The following is a 23,416-nucleotide window of genomic DNA, read 5'->3' on the forward strand; positions in this document are numbered from 1 at the left end:
GTTAAACACTGATTTGGGCTCCCTCCTTCCAAACTCTCAGGGTTACTAGGACCTTCATGGTTCCTTGCAGGGACAAATCAGTGAAAATTTTTGAGGAATGAGGCTAGAAAAAGGCAGGAGACAAATTACTTTCGTTTATTCCCTGATTTCTTTACCCGTCTCCCTACCTGCTTTCCCCTCCCAGTGGGCAGAGGGGCTCAGAGGACTGTGGCTATAATCTCAGCTCTCTTGGCTACTTTGGGGGATTTACAGGGAAATCAGTACTTGGCAACTTGTATTTTTCACTGCCTGGCCCGAACTCCAGACATGAGCCCCTTTCTCTTATTTGAACAACATTCATATGTAAGGAATAGATGTCCTGGGAGAGATCTCTGCATCCTGGTCCTCTCCCATGTTGGGGCTGCTTGGACAGCAGTGACATCTCTGTGTTAGATGCAGCAGACATCATGGCTTACAAAAAATGTCAGCCAGGGAAGTGCTGCCCTGCCAACCCTCTGTCCCCACCCGTGCCCTCTCTGTTGCTGAACTCACACCACGGCCACACAGAGCAAGGTTTAGAATCCATACGAGCTACCGTTAACACACAGACTTCCCTTTCCTATCATTCCAACCTCAAAGACACTCCAGGCCCTAGGAATTCCCAGCTACCCTAAGCAAGTCACCGTGATCTTGAAGGAGCTGTTACCTGGGGCTCGGCAGCTGGAACCCACCCCAGTGGTCTCTAGACTGTTGTTCTGAGAAATCACAAACACCAAATCCTCCAGTCCCTCCAAATTTGAGTTTGTTGTTTTAACCTTTAACAGCCTTTTCAGGTAAAAAATAACAAAGATCGATTTACTCACTTTGTAGCTACACTGTGCCTGGAAAAGCATTTACTTAAAGACTAGAAAGACTAGATGGAAGAAAGGAAAAAAACAAGAACACATGGAGTACATACTCCTCAGGTGTTAAGTGAGCTAAAATAAAAATAAATACAGACAGAGGAAGGGAGAGGACAAACCAACTTCCCCCATCCTTCCATGGCACTGTAGCTCAAAGACTGGAATCTCTGCTTGTTAACCATTGTTAACTAGTATTTTTAGTCCTGGTTGCTTTTAGCCTCTGTATAGTTCCTTTTTTAAAACACATTTTCTATACGTTAATAAAAGATCCTGAAGGAATGACATGCTTTTGTGGAGTCCTGTGGGGAATCCTGGAGACGCATCTTTCTTCCCAGGTGGCTGGCTTTGCCTCTGCCCAGGCCCCATCCCCCACCCCTCAGGCTCACCCATCACTTTCACCAAAGCATCTTCCCAGAATCACCGTTTTGGGTGGTGGAAGGGTTGCTAGACCCAGTTCCATCGTGTGTGGGTTGGGGGGTGCTCCCCCACACCAACAAATGATTCTCCAACACTGTGAGTACAGGTGCCTTCCCTGGTGGGCCAGTGGTTAGGATGTCAGGCTTCCACTGCCGGGCTCCAAGGTTCGATCCCTGGTCAGGGAACTAAGATCCTGCAGATTGCTTGGTGTGGGAAAAAAGAGAGTCAGGTAAAGGGCTCAGTCTCACAGGACCACCCTCCACTTCAGACCCCAGTCACAAGCCCAGATTGCTACCCGTGCTTCTGACCAATGGGCTCCAAACTGGAGGTTCCGGTGACTGATTTGCCAGCATAGCTCACAGAATTCAGAGAATCATTTTCCTCAGTGGATCATTGGTCTGTCATAACAGGCTATATCTCAGGATATATCCTGAGGCTATATATATATATCCTCAGGAACAGTTCCACCTGTTCATCAACCTGGAAGCTCTCTGAACCCTGTCCTTATAGGTTTTTATCAGGTATTATGTGATTGATTAAATCATTGGCCATTTGGTGATTGTTCCAACCTCCAGTCTCTCTCTCTTCCTTCCCTGGAGGTCAGGGGGTGGGGCTGAAAGTTCTAACAGTCTAATCAGGTGGTTGGTTCTCCTAGCAACTAGCCCCCATCCTTGCTGCTGCTGCTGCGTCGCTTCAGTCGTGTCCAACTCTATGTGACCCCATAGACGGCAGCCCACCAGGCTCCCCCGTCCCTGGGATTCTCCAGGCAAGAACACTGGAGTGGGTTGCCATTTCCTTCTCCAATGCATGAAAGTGAAACGTGAAAGTGAAGTCACTCAGTCGTGTCTGACTCTTCGAGACCCCATGGACTGCAGCCTACCAGACTCCTCCACCCATGGGACTTTTGAGGCAAGAGTACTGGAGTAGGTTGCCATTGCCTTCTCCGAGCCCCCATCCTTAGGTGTTTCCAAAAGTCACCTCATTCACCTAACCAGACAACTTTATCACTTCTCAACTTTCAGGAAATCCCAAGGGTTTGGGGAATGGTAAGCAGGACAGATGGATGGAGACAAATATATATTTATTATAAACCACAGTAACATAGCCAGGCTGATCTCACGCTCAGTGCCTTGCTACTGCATCTGTGTCCCTTGCCTCCTGTTTCCCCATTCTCTCATCATGTCCTCGTTATTTCTATCCTCTCCTTCTTCTCTCCACCTCCTTCTCCTCCTCTCTTCTTTCTTCATCTTTCTCTCTCTTCCTTCTGCATCTCCCACTCTGTCTGAATTCTCCATCTCACCTTTTGTGTTTACCATCAGGAAAGGTCACTGCTGGGTGACAGCCTCTGCTGGATGCCCCAGCATCACCCAGACTGGTCCTGTCTATGATTTTGAGTTCTTGATCAGCCACAAAGACTGACTCATTGTCCAGTTCCTCCAAGCCTGGAGTGCCCAGTGGTAGCCAGATCGCCGAGGCTCTAGTGCCATCTATGGGCACCAATGGAGAATGTCTAACAGGCACAGCCTGCCAAGCTGCCTACCTTAGGCTCAGTCAGTCTCCAGCTCCTGCTTCTCAGACTTGTCACCTAGAATAACATTTTCCCTTTCTCTCCCTTGAGAACAGACCCGGTGCCCAGGGTCAGATCAATTCTAATATCCAGGTAACATTAGGTGAGACCTGGCGGAGCAACAGGGCTTCCCCTGGTGGCTCTGTGGTAAAGAATCCTCCTGCCAATGCAGGAGATGTGGGTCTGATCCCTGGGTGGGGAAGATCCCCTGGAGAAGGCAACCCACTCCAGTATTCTTGCCTGGGAAATCACATAGACAGACTGCCTGGCTGCAGTCCATGGGGTCGAAAAAGAGCTGGATGCGACTTAGCAACTAAACCACAACAAGACAAGTAACAGCCCCAGGAGCAGGGTCATGACGAAAACTTCCATCCAGTTCAGTTCTGCAGGCACGCAGAGCCAGGAAATACAGAGAGGACTGTGACAGCGTGTAGGTGCCATAAACCCAGATAGGTTCCTCCCCAGCTGGACAGGGAAGGGGCATGGAGGGAACTGCCCCAGGGAGGTCTACCTGGAGGGCTGGGTCTCAGGACAACAGGAACTCGCCAAAGGAAAGACAAGGAGGGAGCAGTTAGAAGGAGAGTCTGAGGGCATGAAACAGCGCAACCTGTGTGAACAGGACCAAGATTGGTGAGCAGTCACGTTGGCCTGGCTCCCTGGGGCTCTGGGCAGGGGTGTGGCGACAGAGTTGCTCACAGGGACAGACAGAGCACTGTGAGATCCCAAGGCCAACAGGCAGAGGCTTTTCTCCACATCTCCATATTAAAAGGGAGACACAGAGTGGACTTTAAAAGGGGGACAGATTCCCAGCCTTGGAAATAATAATAATTTTTTTTTAAATGTTTATTTCTCCTAGCCTTTTCCAGGTACCAGCAGGCCTGTCCTCAACCCTGGGGCCATGTGAGAAACAGGAACAAAATCCCAGCTTCCAGTCACATGACAATTTGCCCTGGATGGTGGCAACCCACTCCAGTATTCTTGCCTGGGAAATTCCATTGGCAGAAGAGTCTGGTGGGTTACTGTCCAAGGGGTCCCAAAGAGTTAGGCACGACTGAGCACAGATGCAGGAAGGCAGACACCCTACAGAGAGGGCAGAGCACTTTTCTTAGCCTTTCCCTGTGCCTCATTTCCTAAAAATCAGATTTCTGTAATATCAGACAAGAGAGGCCCCTTTTTAAATAAGCCACATTTCTGGATCCTATTTTAAATAAGCCACTCCCCAAATCCATATGTCAGAATTATGTTACCAGAGGAGGGATCTTTATAGTATTTGGATAAAACCCATCCATGAAATCTCATTCTGAATGTTATCTGGGAAAAAGAGACCAAAGAGATATAGGGATAAAGGGATACAGTGGAAATCAAAGGCATCTCAAGAATTTGTATTTATTCCTGAAGAGGCTGAATGCAAAGCTATGTTCTAGCTTAAATGAGCATAATTCACTGATTGCTTAAGACCTCTGGGTACATTGACAACCATCTGAACACAGATTTAATCACTGCTGTGTTGTGGGAATGAAGAACTGCCACGGGTGAAATTTAAAAGTGGGTTATTAAGCAAGAGAAATGTTGGCAACATTAGTAATCGGTGCAATTACCAAAAACATGACCTAAAGCCAGTAGCATCTTCTCCCCGCTAATGATCCCAGCAGTGATCTCTTTGCCAGGCAGCAGTAAGGCACATCAGGGTGGAGTAAGAGCCCAAGGGGTCCGTATCTCACCTCACGTGTGAAATGTACAAGAGTCTCCATTGCCCAGGATTTCAGTTCAGTTCAGTTCAGTTCAGTCGCTCAGTCATGTCCGACTCTTTGCCACCCCATTAACTGTAGCACGCCAGGCCCCCCTGACCATCACCAACTCCTGGAGTTTACCCAAACTCATGTCCATTGAGTCACTGAAGGCATCTAACCATCTCATCCTCTGTCGTCCCCTTCTCCTCCTGCCTTCAATCTTTCCCAACATCAGGGTCTTTTCAAATGAGTCAGCTCTTCGCATCAGGTGGCCAAAATATTGGAGTTTCAGCTTTGACATCAGTCCTTCCAATGAACACCCAGGACTGATTTCCTTTAGGATGGACTGATTGGATCTCCTTGCAGTTCAAGGGACTCTCAAGAGTCTTCTCCAACACCACAGTTCAAAAGCATCAATTCTTCGGCTCTCAGCTTTCTTTATAGTCCAACTCTCACATCCATACATGACTACTGGAAAAACCATAGCCTTGACTAGACGGACCTTTGTTGACAAGGTAATATCTCTGCTTTTTAATATGTCTAGGTTGGTCACAACTTTCCTTTCAAGGAGTAAGCGTCTTTTAATTTCATGGCTCTGCAGTGATTTTGGAGCCCCAAAAAATAAAGTCAGCCACTGTTTCCACTGTTTCCCCATCTATTTCCCATGAAGTGATGGGATCGGATGCCATGATGTTAGTTTTCTGAATGTTGAGCTTTAAGCCAACTTTTTCACTCTCCTCTTTCACTTTCATCAAGAGGCTTTTTAGTTCCTCTTCACTTTCTGCCATAAGAGTGGTGTCATCTGCATATCTGAGGTTATTGATATTTCTCCCGGCAATCTTGATTCCAGCTTGTGCTTCTTCCAGCCCAGCATTTCTCATGATGTACTCTGCATAGAAGTTAAATAAGCAGGGGGACAGTATACAGCCTTGATGTACTCCTTTTCCTATTTTAAACCAGTCTGTTGTTCCATGTCCAGTTCTAACTGTTGCTTCCTTACCTGCATACAGGTTTCTCAAGAGGCAGGGCAGGTGGTCTGGTATTCCCGTCTGTTTCAGAATTTTCCACAGTTTATTGTGATCCACACAGTCAAAGGCTTTGGCATAGTCAATAAAGCAGAAATAGATGTTTTTCTGGAACTCTCTTGTTTTTTTGATGATCCAGCGAATGTTGGCAATTTGATCTCTGGTTCCTCTGTCTTTTCTAAAACCAGCTTGAACATCTGGAAGTTCGCTGTTCGCATATTGCTGAAGCCTGGCTTGGAGAATTTTGAGGATTACTTTGCTAGCGTGTGAGACGAGTGCAATTGTGCGGTAGTTTGAGCATTCTTTGGCATTGCCTTTCTTTGGGATTGGAATGAAAACTGTAGCCACTGCTGAGTTTTCCAAATTTGCTGACACAGCACCTGCTATGGACCAGACCCAGGGACACTGGCCCTGGACGTGCAGAGATTAAAGGGCTGCCTCCCACCGGCAGAACTTTAGCTTCTTTTTGCCTCTTTCTATTTCCATCCACTGATACCAAACTCCCTATTCCCCAATTAATATTCCATACATATGTGAGTAAAGAGCCTCGCTTCAAAACTTTTAAAGTTAAATAGAGCAAGTTTTCCAAATTTGTGTTTATGTGTTCATGAGGAACTGGAAAGAGATGTACAGTAAAAGAATTCAATCAGCTAGGATGAGGGTTGTCCTTTCAATATCGACAGTTGGTTTCTTTGGTCTGCTTTTTTAACTCAGACACATTTAAAACACTTCAGGCACTAAGAAATGTGGCAATCAGGGAAATACTTGAATCCAAAAAGCTAACAGAACCTTCTCAAATGACTGATTCCTATACAATTTTTCTTGGGAGGCAGGGGGTCGGGGGGATGGCATCAGAAGATGTTGTTCTGGTGCTTTGGGATGTGGATGGCCTTTAATGCCTTACATAAGAATTGCTATGCCCAGAGATGACCACTAAACACACATTCATAGCTTGTGTAAAAGCTTTGGGTCTGCTCTTCCTGACAAACAACAAGCCCTTTAGAGGTTTCTGGGAAATGAGTATAAATTACAAGAAATGCAGTGGCAATTATGAAAATTCAATATGCTAGCTGTACAGGAAATTTAAAGATCCAAGGAAAACAGAGAGAACTCTGAGGGAATGCGTAAATTACCTCTGGGTGCAAGCAATACCTGGTGTGATTTGTGACCCACACTCACTTTTTATGACTTTTCTGCCCCACAAAAATAAAACCCACAGAGTAATAACCAAAACTCGTATTTACAACCAAAGCTACCCTGAAACAATGAGCAGCAATGACAGCCTGGATTGCTTTTAAAGGCAACTCAGCTGACTTACTGACTTAAATGAGAGAAGGATCACCAGGGAGGTCAAGGTGCAACCACCTGCCCTCCCCCTCCCCCAGCCCCACCCTGTACCCTTTAGAGACTCTGAGACATTTATGTAAATCTACTTTTCACCATTTCTGTCCTCCACCCAAGAAATGATTGAATTTTAACTGAGTTTGAATTACCATGCTTGCTAGAGGCCAGGGTGTCAATACAGCAGTACGATGGACATTTTGGTAAGATAATTCTTTGTTGCAGGAAACTGTCTTACACATTGTAGAATATTTAGCAGTGTCACTGGTCTCTACTCACCAAACTCCAGTGGGATCACCCCCTCACCAGTAAAAAATACCTGCAGACATTGCCAAATGCCCCCTAAGGAGCAAAATAACAACCACCGTCTAAGGAGACATCACTAAAGAAGACGACTTCAATACCAACCTCACTGAAGCAACCTTTTCAGAAGCTTCAGCCGGTCCCTGTCAGTCCAAAAGACAAAAGAGTCGCCCAAACTGAACGCTGCTGTAGCTTTTCTATTGAATTTCTTTTTATATAATTTATAAAAGTTTGAAAAGAATCTATCTGTGCTTTTTTAAGTTTCATTTTGTTGGAATTACTCTGGGTACTTCTGCGATATAAGATTAGATTCCAAGGCAGAAAGTAGAATTTATCAGATGGTGCTTACTGAAAATGAGAGTTTGACTTACAAATGGTTCCATTTGTCATGGCTCTCCAGGAATCAATTAAATCTCAAACCTAGGGTCACTGGGAAATTAGACCTTTGGCTCTGTTGCTTCATCTGATGGACAATAATAAATGGTATCGATTGTCTAAGATCCCTAGATACTGCACAATTTCATATGTCCTGAAGGTTGCTCAAGAAAAGAGAAATCAAGGGAGAGTTGGGTAACAAAGACTGGAGCCAGAAAACTCTACTTAGGTCCAGGATTCTGATCCAATAAGCAAGGAGAACCAACATCAGTGCCTGTGTTCCCCAGGAGAATGTGCACATCCAAGTTACTTGCCTAAGAGGGTCCTCTGTGATGCTGGGGAAAGCAACAAGCTAACCAGACCCCCAACCAGGGAGAACTTTTTAATTGGGTCACAAAAATAGAAATGGAGCAAAACGGGAAAATAGATAGCTGTCCGTGAAAGAAATCTACTGCAACACGTGACAGAGAAGCACACCTACCATTAAACCCCTTTCCCCAGCTCACCCGCCCAAACAAGCTCTTCCACAACAGGAAGGGGGATGCAGGGAGAGATGCCATTTTTCAGAGGAGTCACCAGGCTGATTTTTCTTTCCTAGTGTCCCAGCCATGCCTGTGGGGCCACTTGGCCTAGTTTTGTCCTTAGAAAAATACATTACCAGAGTAGATCATCTGTAAAGTTATGTTACCTGTAAAGGTTATTTGGGATCAGGGGAGGATCCACATGCCAGTGTGACGGACAGCTCTCTTGGTCAGATGGGACAGGTCTGGTTCAGTCTCTCAAAAACTTCTGTTGAGATCCCTTTCCTGTAGGGATGTGCACAGTCACAGAGCTCACAGCAAGGGAGGAAAATGTGGGATTCACAACTTGGTGCCATAAGAGATGTGGTGCTTTCCATCACGGTCTTTTCCACCACAGAATTTTCTTCCAGATCAATGAGAGCCGACCCTCTCTGATTGGGGTCTGGCTTTATCAGATTTCTAGACCATTTGTTTCTCTTCCAAGACTAAACCCCTCGGAAGAGTCAGTCCTCCAGTTTGGTGGACTGGAGAGGGCGTATTTTCTTTCCAAAGGCTTGGGTGGGGGGGATTGGGAAAGTACCAGAGAGAAGAGTATTCCCCTCATCTGTGAGCTCCTTGGGGGATGAGGCTGGGTTTTCCATTTCTATTCCTAAAATTCAACCCAGCCCTCTGTAGGGACTCAATACAGAATTGATGTAAACTGAATCAAATTAATCCTATTTCACATCTACAAAAGAGATTCAGTAAACAACATTAATTACGCTAAAGTTCAAATAGAGCTCTAAAATAGCACACTCTGAGACTTATTTGAGGAAGAGAGGAAAGAATCCTGGATATTTGGTCAGAGGTATATGTAATGGAACCATTTCTACCACTTACTGGTAACACTCCCCAGGGTAAGTCCTTTTGCCTCTCTGAAGCTTAATGTCTTCACCTCTAAAATGGGAACAAGAGTAGCCATACTTCCTACTTCACAGACTACCGTGAGAGGCAGACATTAAAATGCGCAGAAAATGTTTTCAAGTAAGTGTTCTCACTACTGCAAATGTGCTAACCTGCTGAAGGTATAAAAATGTTGAAAATCATGCTTAAACCGCAACTACCTTCCCAGCAGTGTTATGAGCTAAAATTTCACCAACCTAGTTCCCTAAAGCAACTTACTGCCTTAAAAAATGCCCTGGGCAAAATAAGAGCCTCAGCTTACTATCATGGGTCAGCCAATGGCTACCTGAGAACAGGAGGGGGCAAAAAGATGAGAAGCCAGAGAACAAGGAACAGAGGACACAAGAGTGGAACAAAGCAGGCCCAGCGGAGGTCTGCCCACTAGTGACTCTTTTGGTGAAGAGACGTGAAGGGGAACAGGCAGTGTTGAAAGCCAATCCAATATGGTCCAGAGCTACTGTCTAAGGACAGCCTGGTTCCAGCTCATCCCCCAACCAGACCCTTCCCTGGGACACTGAATCAGGACCAGAGAGACCCTGGCAGCCACCAGAGACTCTTAACAGCCCTCTTTCAGATTCGTGGATGAGATCCTCCCTTAGACCTGTATTTATCAAAACTCCTCACAGACCACACCTGGTTGTGGTTGAAGTCTGCTGGGCTCAGGCTTTAGGCCCCCAAAGGGCATGCTTCACCAGCACAGATGACAACTTCTACTGTGAGGGCTCCCATCTGGCTTCTGAGAAACTGTGGGCTTTAGTTATGTTAAGTGCGGCATCTGGGGCTATAGCCCAGATGCTCAAGGGACAGAGAGCCCAAACACTGCCATCAGCCCTCTTATATTCTCCCGATATGAGGCTCAGATCCTTACCCTCACTTCTACATGAATATGAAACACGTTGGAAGAATATTCATTTGAAAGGGCCATTGTTCTGGATGCCCATGTCTCAACCCAGGCTTGCCCTCCAACTTTGCTAAGCCCCACATAAGAGTGTCTTTTTCTGCTCCTCAGTGTGTATGTGCTCAGTCGCTCAGTTGTGTCTGACTCTGAGACTCCATGGATTGTAGCCCACCAAGCTCCTTTGTGCATGGGATTCTCCAGGGAAGAATGCTGGAGTGGTTGCCATTCCCTTCTCCAGGGGATTTTCCCGACCCAGCAATGGAATCTGTGTCTCTTGCATTGGCAGGCAGATTCTTTACCACTGAGCCACCTGGGAAGCCTTTCTGCTCCTCAGAATGGACCCCAAACTTCCTACTGACAGAAGCTTGGTCTCTCAGAGAAGGCCCTGATCCCACTCCAGAGCTGAGCACTCATCTGTCCCCCTCCAGCTATGACATTGGGACCATAGCTTTGCACAACCCAGCTCTGATTCTGCCTGGTGCTACAGGGGGCAAAAGGCTCATAGCCACCTTCAGAGCTATTCATCTGTCCCAGGTCCTGACCTAAGAAAAGAAGAGGAACAGAAATTATCACCTTCACATGAGTCCTCAGCTCCCACTTACACCCAGGGGCATAGACAAATTTGCGGTTCATCGAGCCAGTGTTTTCACTCTGGTAGTGTCACATGGACTGGACAGATGTGCTGGGCACTAGAGCCCCTCTGGTGCTGTTTTCCCCCGTCAAGGCATGGTAAAAGTGTGACATGAAAGTGTTAGTCATTCAGTCATGTCCAGCTCTTTGCAACCCCATGGACTGTAGCCTGCCAGGCTCCTCTGTCTATTGGGATTCTCCAGGCAAGAATACTGGAGTGGGTTGCCTTTCCCTTCTCCAGGGGATCTTCCTGACCCAGGGATCGAACCCAGGTTTCCAACATTGCAGGCAGATTCTTTACCATCTGAGCCAGCAGGGAAGCCTCATCAAGGCACAGTACTGAATACTGAAAGCAAGAGCGTTTCTCCCTGCACAAAGAGCCCGCTGCCAAAAAGGCGCCACAGGGCAGGGAGGAAGACGTCCTTCAATATAACTTCTCATCTGAGCCCCTCAAGTATTCCTGACCTAGAGAATCCATTCACTCATTTTTCATTTGTTTGTACATTCATTCATTCACTCACTCAACAAAGAGTCACTGAACACCCCCTGTCTGTCCTCACTGTGCAAAGAACTGATAGAAAGCCAGGGCCACTCGAGCGCAGATGGATGGTGAGTGGGTAATACAGAAGCACCCATGAAGGAGGGCAGGACCTCATCAGACAGGGCCTTGCTAGACACATGTGAATTCTGACCCCATTTAAGAGTAGTGGGAAGCCACGAGATGAGTGAGCAGATTCTAAAAAGGAGCGAGATGATTATACATGCATTTAAAAGAGTTGACTCTGGCTCTCATACAAATGACTAGGGGATGCACAAGGTGTGGCTGGGGGGGCAAGTCAGGAGTGGTTCAGATGAGAAATCAAGTGGTTTTAGCAGAGTTGGGGAGATAAGCATAGTCAAGAGATGTTTAGGGCGTAAATCGACAGAACTCGAACATGTGGATGAGCAACACCGTGGTCACAAGATGGCCTGTAAGATTCTCGGTCGCATGACTCTATGGACAGTGGCCATGCAGGAAGTCGCAGGCACTAGGTAAGAACCAAAGGCAGGAAACTCCATTTCACATGTCAGATAGAGGCACTCTGAGATATCCAAGTAAGAGGGCAGTTGCACGTACAGGTCTGAAGTTAAAGGAAGGGCATGAGTCAGAGACACCTGGGGATCACATACAGAGTGAGTTTCATGGACATGTGACCTGGACAGTCACACAAGGCCCCACACTTAGAAGAGCTCCACTGGTCTAATGTTCTGCAGCTATTATCTTGAAATTCTGAATAAAGTGATCCACATTTTTATTTTTCAGAAAGTCCAGTAAATTGTAGAGCTGGTCCTGAACACATATGATATCAAGAAGGATACTGAGAATAACTGAAGCTGCAGACATGGATTCGTTTTGTTCATCGCACAAATATATGGAGAACTTGGTGTGTTTCAGGCATTGGTCTATGCACTGGGGATATAGCAGAGAACAAAAGAGACAAAAATATCTGCCCTCATGGACTTTATATCATGGTGAAAATGAAAGTGTTAGTCATTCAGTTGTGTCCGACTCTTTGCCACCCCATGGACTGTAGCCTGCCAGGCTCCTCTGTCTATTGGGATTCTCCAGATAAGAATGCTGGAGTGGGTTGCCATATCCTCCTCCAGGGGATCTTCCTGACCCAGGGATGGAACTCATGTCTCTTATGCCTCCTGCATTGGCAGATGGGTTCTTAACCACGAGCACCACCTGGGAAGCCCAGCCCTGGCCTCTACCACCAGATACCAGCTGCACACACATGCACACGCACCCGAGTTTTGACAAACAAAACTGTCCCCTGGGGGAAAAATCATGCCCTGCCCTTTGAAAACCACCCCTCTGAGGACAGGGCACAGTGGTTCAGGCCTAAGCCAAGCAAGAAAATCCTATCCCAGCCCACAGTTAGTGGTTCAAGGTGAACAAAGTCCCAAATTAGTTCCAGAAAATTGAGACAAACATTTTTTAGCAGGTTCCAAGAATAAAACTCCCACTGCCTCTAAATTTTGGGGTTTATGGGTGAAACACTTAGAACCAGTGTATCCTATTTCTTTTCATGAAAAATGTCAGGTTCAAAATGAACCTAACACCACATGAGGCTAAACAGAGATGCTGAAAGAAACTGGGTTCTGATTACATAGTTAAGCTTCAGAATCCAGTCTGACCTAGATTTGTGAAAACATCCTCTTTTTTGTTTCAGACAGTTTCAGTTGGGTTTTCTGTTATTTGATACTAAAAGAATCTTAACCTATAAAATACAGTAAGTAGGTTCATGATATGTAGGCCCCAGGAAATTTTTGACTCAGTCTAAAGAATACCTACCAATAACTTCCAGTTTTGAAAAAACAAATTAAGAGAAGTTGACATTGCCTCTTTCCAACTTTGACCTTCACCTCAACCATCCTCAAAGTCATGTCGGTTGCATACTTAAATGGATAATGTCAAAAGAGTTCCATCAGATAGCCCCCATCAACATATCCTCGATTCCTAGCTCATCCAGAATGGTCCCAAGATACCCTATATATATAGAAGAAAGGAAAAGTTAACCAGAAAATTAAATTCTAGATGTTTGTTGTTGTTTAGTAGCTCAGTCATCTCCAACTAATCACTACCCCATGGATTGAAGCATGCCAGGCTTTCCTATATCTTCTGGAGTTTGCTCAAACCCAAGTCCATTGAGTCGGTGATACCATTCAACCATCTCGTCCTCTGCCACCCCTTCTCCTTTTGCCTTCAATCTTTCCCACAGTCAGGGTTTTTTCCAATGAGTCAATTCTTTGCATCAGGTATTGGAGTACTGGAGCTTCAGCTTCATCATTAGTCCTTCCAATGAATATTCAGGGTTGATTTCCTTTAGGATTGACTGGTTTAATCTCCTTGCTGTCCAAGGGACTCTCAAGAGTCTTCTCCAGCACCATGGTTCATAAGCATTAATTCTTCGGCACTCAGCCTTCTCTGTGGTCCAACTCTCACATCCACACATGACTACTGGAAAAGCCATAACTTTGACTATATGAACCTTCTTAGGCAAAGTGATGTCTCAGCTTTTTAATATACTATCTAGGCATTTATATTATTGCTTTGTGATGACATTGGGAAATTAACCCAGCTAGCGCAGCTGTTGTCAAAAACTGTAGTCCACAGGGTCCATTTTCAGGGTACCCTAAAAATCCAAACTCCCTTATAAGAATAATAAGATAAAATTTACCTTTTTCATTACATTGACATTTGCATCAATCATGGTAAAACTTCAGGCACCTCAGGACAAATCAAGGCAATGGCAACTAACTAGACTCACAGCAGTATTTTTAACTAGCACTAAAAAAAATAGTCATTTTCCCTTAAGAATGTTCTTGATGAAAAAAATAAAAATTATTAATTTTATTGCATCTTGATCTTCGGTGCATGTCTTTTTAATTCTGTGTGGCTAAATGGGGAGAATTCTTACAGGACTTTTGTGGCATACCCAAGTACAATAATTATCTCAAAGAGAAGAATTTATGCAATTGTTTGAGTCACCAGCTGAACCAGTTGGTTTTTTTATTTTCATAGAATGCCATTTTTACTTGAAAGAACAACTGACAGACTAACTACAGATTTTCAGACTTTGGTAGAACTTTTCTTAAAAATGAGCCAAGTGAGCCTTTCATTTTGAGGAAAACAATTGACAGTATTTGCAGTTAGTGATTAAAAATTGAGCTCTCAAGAGAAAATTAGAATTTTGAAAAACTTGTATCCACCATGCTAAGCTTGACAGCTTCAAGAAACTTAAGAAAATTGCTGATGAGATTGGTGGTGATGTTTAAAGATGTGATTGTTTGATTTTGTGTAACAGAATACATCAAATTTGAAATATCTACATAACTCATTGAATGGTTTTTCTATTATAGTTATGTTTTCTATGTCATTTTCCTATTGATCTTAGAAGTTATTTTTATGTATTCTAGATAGAAAGCATTTGTCAGTTATGTGTGTACTTCAAATATCTTTTTTCACTCAGTTGCTTGTTTTTCCACCCTTTTATGGTGTCTTTGATAAAGAAAGTTTCTGATTTCAATGTAATCGGGTTTATCAATCTTTCCCTTAGTGGTCAGGGTTTGTTGGTCTTGTTTTTTGAGACATGAATATATTCTCTTGTGGTATTTGTGGTTTTATCTTTTACATTTAGCTTTTTAACCTACCTAGAATTTTTTATTAGGTAGAATTATATGAAGTTGCCTTATTTGACTGTTTTGGGCCTGTAAGATAATAGTTTTCTATAGCTCAACACAATGTATGATATGGGCAGGGACATATTTTCATTTTTTTCCATATGAATAAAAATCTTCCCAGTACTGTGTATTTAAAAATCTATCCTTGCCCACTGATCTTCAATGCCACCTTTCTTTTTTACTATCCCAGACCCAATACCACATCATCTCAATTATTCTGGCTTTAAAATAACTTGATATCTGTAGAGCAAGACCTCTTACCTTATTCCTTTTCTTCAATAGAGTTTGACTATTCCTGTCTTTTTTAACTTCCAAATAAATTTTAGAATCAGTTTGTTAATTTCCACCAAAAAAATGTGGTATTTTTCTTGACATTATATTGATCCTACACATTAATTTGGAAAAACAGGCCTCCTCACAGGTTGAATCATCTCGTCAGTGAACACAGAATATCTCTCAATTTACCGTGTCTTCTTTAATGTCTCTCAGGATTATAATTTTCTTCTAAGAGGTCTTACACATCTGTCACTAGATTTCCTGCCAGCTACATTTTGGCTTTGAGATTTGATTTCACTGTATTTACAAGCTAATGTTGGCCTATTATTGTTTCATGAATGCTGGCAGAAGACAGGAGACTCCTGCAGAAAAGAAAACTCTTATTACTCCCAGTAAGAAGCATATGCATTGGTTTTCCCTGATTCGAGTCCCACAAAGGAGCCCAGATGTACCGAATCTGTCCACGTAGTGGGTTTGCTTTATGGGTAAGGATCACTGAGCATGAGAAACCGATTATTTTATTGCGAGCAATAAGCAAGCTTGCTCTTTGTCCCAGAGGAAGACATTATTTCATCCCTCAAGAACTCTCAGTGCCAAAACAACCTTACGATCTGAGTCATGTAAGAGTTGTCAGGACCATGAGCTCTTGACATATCCAATAAAACATGCAGGCATATGAAAGACTCCTGGAGGAGGATCTCCCAACAGTATTTCCCAGAACCTTGTAAAAATGTCAAGCTTTTTTGTCTGTTGCTGATACAGAGAAATATCATTGAATTTTTCACATTAATTTATTATCTAATAATCTTGGCAGTTTAGGTGCTAAGTCATGGCTGAATCTTGCGCCCTCATGGACTGTAGCCCACCAGACTCCTCTGTCCATGGGATTCTCCAGGCAAGAATATGGGAATGTGTTGCCATTTCCTTCTCAAGGGGATCATCCCGACCCAGGAATCAAACCTGGATCTCCTGCATTGCAGGCAGATTCTTTACCAACTGAGCAATAAGGGAAGCCCTCTAATAATCTTAATAAATTCATTAATTCTAATAACTTCTCCTTGGATGTTATAGGAGTTTTATAAATAAAGTGATATTTTGAATAATTAAATATTTCTTTTGATTCAAACTTTGTATCTTTTATTCTTTTTTCCCCTGCTTTATTTCACTGGCTAAACTAGAGTAATGCTGAGGCAACAGATGACGGTACTCTTATTCTTTAGCTCAAAGACAAAGCTTTTGATGTTTCACCATTTTAGATCATGCTTTCTCTAGTTCTCTTCCCCTACTTCTGCCAAAACCCTTTATTAAATTAAAAAATTCCTTTCTATTTCCAAGTTTCTGAGCAATTATAATAAATGGACCACAATTTTCTGTATCTATACAATTATTGCATGATTTCCCTCCATTCATCTAGTAATATTAAAACAAATTTAATTTTCTAATGTTAAAACCTTGTTTTATTGAGATAAACTTGACTTTGTCATTTTTATACACTGTTAAATTTGATTGGCCTTTCTTTATGCTTATGTTGGCATTTGAAGTATAAACTCTCAAAGTACTGCTTTAACCTCATCGCACACATTTTAATTGGCAGTATTTTTTATTATCATTCCATTTAAAGTAATCTGTAATTTCTCTAAACACTTCTTCTTTGAACTGATTATTTAGCAGTGTGCATTCCAATTCTAAACATACTTTTTAAATTACCATTTTATCATTGATTCCTTCCTAATTGGATTGAGCTGAGAATACCCAATCTATGTTATTCAGCCTTTTAAAATTTGTTAGGTTTTGCTTTATGGCTCAGCATACAGAAAAACTTTGGAAATATTCTGTGAATTTTGAAAAAAATGCATTTCCCAGTCAAGTCAATCATACATATCCATTAAATCAAGGTTTTTTTCATCATGTTGTTCAAATATTCTATATTCCTACTGATGTTTTTTATCTACTTGTTCAATAATTACTGAGAAAAGAGTATTAAAATGACCCATTGTGACTGTAGATTTTCTTTTCTCCTTGTAGTTATCATTACTTGGCTAGAGATCTAGAAGTTTTGTTACTAAGGTACACATGATTTTAAATTATATCTTTTTGGAGAATTAAACTTTTTATTGAAGTGGTCCTCCCTGTCACTAGAAAAAATTTGGCCTTAACGTCTATATTTTCTGATCTTAAAATAATTGCACTTGGGGACTTTCCTGGTGGTCCAGTGGTTAAGAACCCACCTTCCAACACAGATGGTAAAGGTTTGATCTCTGGTCGGGGAACTGAGATCCCACATGCCACAGAGCAACTAAGCCTGCGTGCTCTAGAGCCCACACACGCACCACAACCGGAGAGCCTGCACACTGTAATTACCGAGTCCACTGGTTCTAGAGCCTGTGCTCTGCACCTAGAGAAAGCCTATGCACCACTCTGAAGACCAAGCACAGCCAGAAATAAATAAATTTGGGGAAAAAGTAATTGCACCAGCTTCCTTTTGGTTAGATTTTTTCTGATACATCTTTTTTCACTTATTTTTTTCTGTGCACTCTTTCTACATCTTGTTATATGTTTCTTTTATTAATAGCACATAGTTAATTTTGTATTTTACCAAATCAGATCATCTTTCTTTCTCTTAACTGTGGCATTTATTCCTTTTTGTTATTGATAGACTTTATTTTTAAGAACAGTTTTAGATTTATAGAAAAATTGCAAAGATTCTTTAGAGAGTTTTCATATTTCCCACATCCAATTTCCCCTACTGTTAATGTTTTTACATTCATACAGGACACTTGCTCTACTTGATGAACCAATATTGATACATCATTATTAACTGACATGTTTTGGAGAGGAATACCATAGAGATAAAGTGCCATTTTCATCACGTCAGATCAAGTGTACATGCTATCAACATGTATTATCACTGTTGATATTGACCTTGATCACTTGACTGAGATCATTTTTATTAGGTTTCTATATTGTAAAGTTAGTCTTCCCCACCCCCACCCCCCATACTCTAGTCTTTGGAAGGAAGTCACCATGTGCCACCCATGCTTAAGGAGTAGAAACTCATGTGTCACCTCCTTGAGCGCAGACTATGCATGTAATATACTTGAAATATTTCCGCAGAGGAGAAATCTCTCTTTCTACTCCATTTATTTATTTATATCAATACAGACTCATGGATATTTGTTTCTAGTTTGGCATATAAACCAATATGACTTTATTTCTTGCTTGAATTGCTCCAGCTTTGGCCACTGGGGACTCTTTGGGTTGACTCAATGGCCCCTTTGATCTACCTACATCAGTATGAGGTGTCTGTTTGCTTGTCCATTTCTTTTTTAGCATTTCCTTTCTTTATGGCACTGTAAGATGTCCATGGCTGATCTTGTGTATTTCATGCCCCAGCCATTTCTCCAAGGGGTCTGGTTCCTTTTATCAGATTAACAGCATTACAAACCAAATCTGGGCACTAGGTATGCTCACTACTACTGAGGTGTCACTTCTTTTAAGCCCTTTCAGCTGATAAAACAAAGAAACACACCATATATGGGTGTATATCAACCGGTATTAATGGTATGTCACCAGTTGTTTTTATATTAGGTTAGAAATGAGTTCTTTTTCGTGTCTCCAACTCATTACCAAGTGAATGATTCTAGCCTCGTCCCTAAGCTTACCGGTAAATTCCCATTCCAACAGTGAGAAACTAGGCTCCTACCATCTGCTGTCATTTACTTAATTCTTCAATTCCAGCATGCACATAGAGCAGTATCGGAATTTCTAACATGTATCTCCATGGGAAGCAACTTTATCAACTAAAACACAATGTTTATGTTCAGTTGCTTTTGCCTTATAGATTACACTCATTTCCAAAGTGACCTAGGTCAGCACATTTTCCAGTGTCTCGTCTGTGTGTGCTAAGTTACTTCCGACTCTGCAATCCCATGGACTGTAACCCGCCTGTCTCCTCTGTCCTTGGGATTCTCTGGGCAAGAATACTGGAGTGGGTTGCCATTTCCTCCTCCAAGGGATCTTCCCATCCCAAGAATTGATCCCAGGTCTCCCGCACTGTGGGAAGATTCTTTACCATCTGATCCACCAGAGAAGCCCTCCATCCTGTTCAATGAAATCTTTTTAAATACCCCTGTGATATAGATTCTATTGCCATAGTTTGGATTCTTTCCTGGGATCCCCCAGACTCCTAAATAATTTTTTTTAATTTGCATGCATTGAAGTTCAGTTCTTATGTTATTAAGTTCTACGGTTTTGGATAAATGCACAAGGTTATTTATCCACCATTTCAGTGTCATACAGATAGTTTTACTTACCTAAAAAATTCTCTGGGCTTCACCTATTCGCTCACTCTCCTCCTAATCCCTTGGCAACCACTGATCTTTTTACTGGTTTCAAGAGTTCTACCTTTTTCAAAAGTCATATAGTTCAGTTCAGTTCAGTTGCTCAGCTGTGTCCAGCTCTTTGCGACCCCATGGGCTGCAGCACCCCAGGCCTCCCTGTCCATCACCAACTCCTGGAGTTTACCCAAACTCATGTCCATTGAATTGGTGATGCCATCCAACCATCTCATGCTCTGTCACCCCCTTCTCCTGCCCTCAATCTTTCCCAGCATCAGGGTCTTTTCCAATGAGTCAGCTCTTTGCATTGGGTGGCCAAAGTATTGGAGTTTCAGCTTCAACATCATTCCTTCCAGTGAACACCCAGGACTGATCTCCTTTAGGGTAGGTTGGCTGGACCTCCTTGCAGTCCAAGGGACTCTCAAGAGTCTTCTCCAACACCACAGTTCAAAAGCATCAATTGTTCAGTGCTCAGCTTTCTTTATAGTCCAATTCTCACATCCATACATGACGACTGGAAAAACCATACCTTTGACCAGATGGACCTTTGTTGGCAAAGTAATGTCTCTGCTTTTGAATATGCTGTCTAGGTTGGTCATAACTTTCCTTCCATGGAGTAAGCACCTTTTAATTTCATGGCTGCAGTCACCATCTGCAGTGATTTTGGAGCCCAAAAAAATAAAGTTAGCCACTGCCGCTGCTAAGTCGCTTCAGTCATGTCCAACTCTGTGCGACCCACCCCATAGTCGTGTCCGACTCTGGCAGCCCACCAGGTTCCTCTGTCCCTGAGATTCTTCAGGCAAGAACACTGGAATGGGTTGCTATTTCCTTCTCCAATGCATGCATGCATGCATGCTAAGTCGCTTCAGTCGTGTTCTACTCTGTGCGACCCTATAGACGGCAGCACACCAGGCTTCTCTGTCCACAGGATTCTCCAGGCAAGAATACTGGTGTGGGTTGCCATTTTCTTCTCCAAAAGTTAGCCACTGTTTCCACTGTTTCCCCATCTATTTGCCATGAAGTGATAGGACAAGATGCCATGATCTTCGTTTTCTGAATGTTGAGCTTTAAGCCAACTTTTTCACTCTCCTCTTTACTTTCATCAAGAGCCTTTTTAGTTCTTCTTCACTTTCTGCCATAAGGGTGGTGTCATCTGCATATCTGAGGTGATTGATATTTCTCCCAGCAATCTTGATTGCAGCTTGTGCTTCATCCAAACCAGCATTTCTCATGACGTACTCTGCATATAAGTTAAATAAGCAGGGTGTCATATACTTAGAATCATACAGTATGTAGCCTTTTAAGACTGAGTTCTTTTATGTAGCAGTGTGCATTTAGAGTTTTCTGTCTTTTGTGACTTTATAGCTCATTTATTTTTATTACTAAATATTAATAATATTCTATTGCATGGATGTACCATATGTACATTTTATACATTCACCTGCTGAGGCACATTTCCGTTGCTTTCACTGTTGGGTAATAGACAAAAGTTTTTAACTCAATTGGTGAATACATAGGAATGTGACTGCTATAATATGGTAAATATTTAACTTCTTTAGAAACTGCCCAACTGTCTTCCAAATTGGCTGTACCATTTTCATTCCCAGCAGTTAATGAGAGCTCCTGTTCCTCTGCATCTTAGCTAGTATATGATATTGTCAATTTCTTTGGATTTGGTCATTTTCATTGATATATGTGGTTATATCTCATTGTTGCTCTAATTTGAAATCCCCTAAAACATACTTTGCTCAAAATTCTCCAAGCTAGGCTTCAGCAATATGTGAACAGTGAACTTCCAGATGTTCAAGCTGGTTTTAGAAAAGACAGAGGAACCAGAGATCAAACTGCCAACATCTGCTGGATAATTGAAAAAGCAAGAGAGTTCCAGAAAAAAACATCTATTTCTGCTTTATTGACTATGCCAAAGCCTTTGACTGTGTGGATCACAATAAACTGTGGAAAATTCTGAAGCAGACGGGAATACCAGACCACCTGACCTGCCTCTTGAGAAACCCAAATGCAGGTGAGGAAGCAACAGTTAGAACTGGACATGGTACAACAGGCTGGTTCCAAATAGGAAAAGGAGTACATCAAGGCTGTATATTGTCACCCTGCTTATTTAACTTATATGTAGAGTACATCATAAGAAACGCAGGGCTAGAAAAAGCACAAGCTGGAATCAAGATTGCTGGGAGAAATATCAATAACCTCAGATATGCAGATGATACCACCCTTATGGCAGAAAGTGAAGAGGAACTAAAGAGCCTCTTGATGAAAGTGAAAGAGGAGAGTGAAAAAGTTGGCTTAAAGCTCAACATTCAGAAAACGAAGATCATGGCATCTGGTCCCATCACTTCATGGCAAATAGATGGGGAAACAATGGAAACAGTGTCAGACTTTATTTTTTTGGGCTCCAAAATCACTGCAGATGGTGACTGCAGCCATGAAATTAAAAGACACTTACCCCTTGAAAGGAAAGTTATGATCAACTTAGACAGCATATTAAAAAGCAGAGACATTACTTTGCCAACAAAGGTCCATCTAGTCAAGGCTATGGTTTTTCCAGTGGTCATGTATGGATGTGAGAGTTGGACTATAAAGAAAGCTGAGCACCGAAGAATTGATGCTTTTGAACTGTGGTGTTGGAGAAGACTCTTGAGAGTCCCTTGGACTGCAAGGAGATCCAACCAGTACACTCTAAAGGAAATCAGTCCTGGGTGTTCATTGGAAGGAATGATGGTAAAGCTGAAACTACAATACTTTGGCCACCTCGTGTGAAGAGTTGTCTCTTTGGAAAAGACTTTGATGCTGGGAGGGATTGGGGGCAGGAGGAGAAGGGGACGACAGAGGATGAGATGGCTGGATGGCATCACGACTCGATGGACATGAGTTTGAGTGAACTCCAGGAGTTGGTGATGGACAGGGAGGCCTGGTGTGCTGCGATTCATGGGGTCGCATAGTCGGACACGACTGAGCAACTGAACTGAACTGAACTGAATGACAAAATATTGAGGATCTTTTTCAAATGCTTATTCGCCAACTAAATTCATTGTTTAGGTATCCATTCAGATCTTTTGCCTATTTTTTAACTTATTTTTCTTATCATTGAATTTTAAGTGTTCTTTGTATATTTTCACTTATTCCTTTTATATTTAATGAGATTACTGATATATTTCTGTATGCACTCCACTTTATTTTGTGCTTTCTGCATGTTGTATTATGTTTCTCCCCTAACCCTCATCAAAGTCTAAATTTAAACAGTATCTTTACTCTTCATCTAGACAATACAAATATTTTATAACACCTTAATACCATTTATCATCCTCTAGATTTACCGTTTCAATTAAAGTAGTTTGCTGCTGCTGAGTCACTTTAGTCGTGTCCGACTCTGTGCGACCCCATAGAGGGCAGCCCACCGGGATGCCCCGTCCCTGGGATTCTCCAGGCAAGAACACTGGAGTGGGTTGCCATTTCCTTCTCCAATACATGAAAGTGAAAAGTGAAAGTGAAGTCGCTCAGTCATGTCCGACCCTCAGCGACCCCATGGACTTCAGCCTTCCAGGCTCCTCCATCCATGGGATTTTCCAGGCAAGAGTACTGGAGTGGGGTGCCATACTTTCATCATATTTAAAAAAGTAAAACCCCACACAAGATGTTATTGGTATTGTTTATGAGGATTTAAATTTACCCATGTATTTACCATCCTTTCACTCTTCATTTCTTCTTTGACTGTAAGCCTTCCATCTGGGATTGCTTTCTTTTTGCATGCAGTTCATCCTTTAGAATTTCCTTTTGAGTGGTTCCCCTGGAAGCAAGTTTTCTTGGTTTTGGGGTTTTTTAATTTTATTCTTATCCTTGAAATATATTTTCTCTGGGTACAGAATTCCAGGTTAGTGGGGTTTTTTTTTTTTTCCTCAGCACCCTGAAGATCTGATTCTGGGTTTCT

Source organism: Bos grunniens, chromosome 16 (assembly GCF_055505025.1).
Source record: "Bos grunniens cultivar Pamir isolate PY7600 chromosome 16, Bosgru_T2T1.0, whole genome shotgun sequence".
Taxonomy (NCBI): Eukaryota; Metazoa; Chordata; class Mammalia; order Artiodactyla; family Bovidae; genus Bos; species Bos grunniens.